This window comes from Cebus imitator, unplaced genomic scaffold (genome assembly GCF_001604975.1).
Source record: "Cebus imitator isolate Cc_AM_T3 unplaced genomic scaffold, Cebus_imitator-1.0 Scaffold384, whole genome shotgun sequence".
Taxonomy (NCBI): Eukaryota; Metazoa; Chordata; class Mammalia; order Primates; family Cebidae; genus Cebus; species Cebus imitator.
In genome coordinates, this window is record NW_016107699.1 from 2,450,875 (window position 1) to 2,454,851 (window position 3,977).

Genomic DNA, 3,977 nt, shown 5'->3' on the forward strand with positions numbered 1-3,977 from the left:
TGCCCGGGCTGGAGTGCAATGGCAGGATCTCGGCTCATGGCAACCTCCGCCTCAGGGGTTCAAGCGATTCTCCTGTCTCAGCCTCCTGAGTAGCTGGGATTACAGGTACATGCCACCATGCCTGGCTAATTTTTAAAATTATTTTCATTTGTAGAGATGAGGTCTTTATTGCCCAGGCTGGTCTTGAACTCCTGAGGTTGAGTGTTCTGCCTGTGCTGGCCTCCGAAAGTGCTGGGATTACAGATGAGTCACCATGGCTGGCCATCATTTTCTTGTCTTAACAGCGTGCTTCGCAGAACCAAATTTTTAATTTTTATAAAGGCCAACTAGTTTTCTTTCATGGAAGTTCATGATGTATATAAAAATCTCATTGCTAAATCCAAGCTCACCTAAATCGCCTTGCGTGTTGTCATCCAGTTCTATAGTTTTGCATTTTACATTTACATCTGTGATCCATGTTAAGTTTTGTGATAGGTGTAAAGTCTGTGTCTAGATTCACTTTTCTGTATATGGATGTCCAATTTTTCCACCACAATTTGTGGAAAAGATGATCATTCTTTATTGAATTTCCTTTATTCTTTTCTCAAAGATCAGTTGGCTATATTTGCATGGACCTATTTCTGGGCTCCCAGTTCTGTTACATTGATCTGTTTGTCTGTTCTTTTGTTGATGCCAGGCTGTTTTGATTACTATAGCTTTACAGTAAGTCAGTTCTCTGTTATTTATTTTTTAGTATGGTGTCGGCTATTCTGAGTGTTTGAGTTTTCACATAAACTTTGGAATCGGTTTCTCAATAGCCAGAAAACAACTTGCTGGAATTTTGATTTGGATTGTATTCAATCTATAGATCAAGTTGGGAAGAACTGATATCCTAACCATATTAAATTTCTGTCAGCCAGCACCAACGATCTCACCATTTATTTAGATCTTCGGCTTCTTTCATCAGTTTTGTAGCTGTTCTCATGTAGTTCCTGTACATATTTTGTTACATTTCTACCTGGGTACTTCACTTTTATTGTGCTAACGTACATGCATTGCGTTTTTATTTAAATGTTTTTTTTCTCAAGGCAAGCTATAGTAAGTCATTTGCATTGAGTTTTAAATGCTGAATTCCCATTGTTCATTGCTAGCACACAGGAAGCAACTGACTTTTGTGTATTAACTTTGTATCCTGCAGTCTCCTTATAATGACTTACTAGTTCCAGGAGTTTTCAGTTAATTACTTGGGATTTCCTACACAGATAGTCATCTGTGAACAAAGACAGTTTTACTTCTTCCTTCCCAACCTATATACATTTGATTCCTTTTCCTGTATTATGTCATCGACCTGGGTTTCCAGTGCAATGCCGATTAGGAACGGTGAGAGGGATGGCCTTGCCTTCCTCTTTATCTCAGGAGACAGTATCTACAGCCTCACCATTAAGTGCGATGTTGGTTGCACATTTTTTGGTAGATGACCTTTATCAAGTTGAAGAAATTTTCTTTTATTTCTAGTTTTTTGAGAGTTTTAATCATAAATGAGTACTGAATTGCATCTGCTGCTTTTTCTGCAGCAACTGATCCTTCATCTGGGGATGAAGCAAAGAAAATCACAGGATCTTATCAACTGATGCAGAAACCCATTAATGAAATGGATGACATTAATTGATTTTCAAATGTTGAGCCAGGCTTGCACACCTGGAGTAAATCCCCTTGGTAGTTATGTATGACTCCTTTTAAACATTGTTGCATTCGATTTGTTAACATTATTTCAAGGTTTTGCATTGATGCTCACGAGAGACACTGATATGCATCTTCCTTTTTTCTGTCTTTATCTAGTTTTGGTTTTGTTAGTGTAATGCTGGCCTCAGGGTGAGTTAGGAAGTGTTTTTGCTGTTTCTATTTTCTAGAAGAATTGTAGAGAATTGGTATCATTTCTCCCCTTAAATGTTTGGTAGAATTCACCAGTGGAACCATCTGCTTATTTCTTGTTTGGAAGATTATTATTTACATACTTAATTTCTTCCCCCCACCTTTTTTTTTTTTTTTTTTAAAGAAATGGGGTATCTCTGTTGTCCAGGCTGGACTTGAACTTCTGGGCTCAAGTGATTCTCCCGCCTCGGCCTGTGAAGTAACTGGGACTATGGAAGTGTGCCACTGTGCCCAGATAATTCAGTTTCTTTGATCCAGGCCTATTCAGTTGATCCATTTCTCCTTGCATGAGTTTCGGTAGTAACTTTCTTTTTCTGCAGGGGGAGGGGAGAGGGACAGAGTCTCGCTCTGTGGCCCAGGCTGGAGTGCAGTGATGCCAACACAGCTCACTGCAGCCTCCACCTCCTGGGTTCAAGCAGCTCTCCCATTTCAGCCTCCTGAGTAGCTGGGACTACCGGCACCTGCCACCGTGCCCCTACCGCACCCAGCTAACTGTATTTTTCACCCTGTGTTGCCCAGGCTGGTCTCTAACTCTGGTCTCAAGCGATCCTCCCACCTCGGCCTCCCATAGTGCTGGGATTACAGGCGCTCAGTGTGACGCTGTCCTGTGGTTTGGGTCTAACCAACGCACGGGGTGCAAACCAGGTGCAACCACAGAGCCCACGGGAGCGGCCGTGCCCCGGCAGGGTGGGTTTCGGACGCCTGGCCTTTGGGGATGAGGGCTGCCTTCCGGCCACAGTCTGTAATAATTACCCGAATCCCCTCCGTGTCCTGTTGGGCCCCCAGGAAAACGGGGTTGTCCTAGGGTGGGGCTGACTCCTGGATCCAGGCAGCAGAGTGAGACAAGGCCGGGACCCCAGCCCTGGGTCAGCAGGCCCGCGGGGCGCCCGTGCGCACGGGTCGGGGGCGCCTGAGTCTCTTCCTGGCCGTCAGGAGAAGCACCTGCTGCGTCCGGGTCAGGAACGGCCGCGACCTCGGAAAGGAGGCCGGGGTCACGGGAGATGCAGCCTGTGCCGGGGCCGGGCCACGGGCAAACGCGGGGCTGGGGCGGGGGTTCCGCCTGCCCGCGAGTGTGACCTGCAGCCCCCGCCGCGCCGAGTGCGTTCAGCCGAGACCCCTGAGCCCCGCGGGTCCGTGCGGAGGGGCCCTGAGCGGCCCTCCACGGGGGAGCGGCTTCTGGGGCCGCCACGCGGGCAGCCGAGCAGGTCGGGGGACGGGGGTGGGCGCCGCCCGCGTGTCTGCCGCGCCCGAGCCCCCGCGCCCCTCGCTGCGAGGCGGCACCGGCCTGGGGCCCCGGGAGGCCGCGCGGAGGCGGCGGGAGGTCGGACGTTCACCCGAGCCAGGCCCCGTCCTGGGTCCCCGCGGCCCCCAGGCCCGGCCCTGACCCGCCCTCCCGCCCTCCCTGGGGTGCGCACCGGCCCCTCCTTGCTCCCCTGGGCGCCCCCCGGGCCCTGACCTGCCTGACCAGTCCTGGGGTCCTTCGATTTGTTTCGGGTTGGTTTTCCCAGGAGCAGCTGAGGCGCCTTCGGCCGTTCCCGCCCCACGTGTCCCCGCAGCCTCCTTTCCCGGGGCGGCCCCGGGACCCCGGGACCCAGCGGCCTCGCGGCTCCAGCGCCCTGGGCACCGCCGCTCTCTGCTGACAGAATGAGACGGGCCCTGTGCCGCTGGGGCCCGATCCTGCGTCTCCGCGGGGTCCCCTCCGTCCGCCCCGGAGAATCGACAGCAGCGGAAACGAACGCCCGCTCGGGTCCCGTGAATCCTCCTAACGCGGCTTCGTCGGACGAGAAACCCTCGGGACCAACAGGACCAGGATCCGGGGTCCCGGGGGGCTAATGGGATGGGGGCGTCCCGGGGGTAATGGGACGGGGACGAAGGCCGTGGCGGCCACCCCGCCTCCCCCCTCCCCACGGGCCCCGTTTCGTCCCCTCCCTGCGGGCGCGTTTTGCCGGCAAGGCCACCAGATGGCGACGCAGGGCCCCGAACGGCCGGGGAGGCGCTAGCAGAGCTGGCCGGGCTCCTCTCGCGGGCGGGGCCGGGGCAGGGGGAAAGGGGGGTGGGAGAGGGGG

The 3,977-nt window shown here is 53.2% G+C and overlaps 1 long non-coding RNA gene across 1 annotated transcript; it reads right to left on the bottom strand.

The window, feature by feature from the left end:
- Positions 1 to 272: 272 nt before the first annotated feature.
- LOC119468125 lies at positions 273 to 3,910 on the bottom strand. Its single transcript, XR_005196757.1, has 2 exons — positions 2,665 to 3,910; positions 273 to 2,225 (listed from the first exon to the last, which is right to left on the bottom strand). It is a non-coding gene; the product is annotated as an uncharacterized LOC119468125 (long non-coding RNA).
- Positions 3,911 to 3,977: the final 67 nt, after the last annotated feature.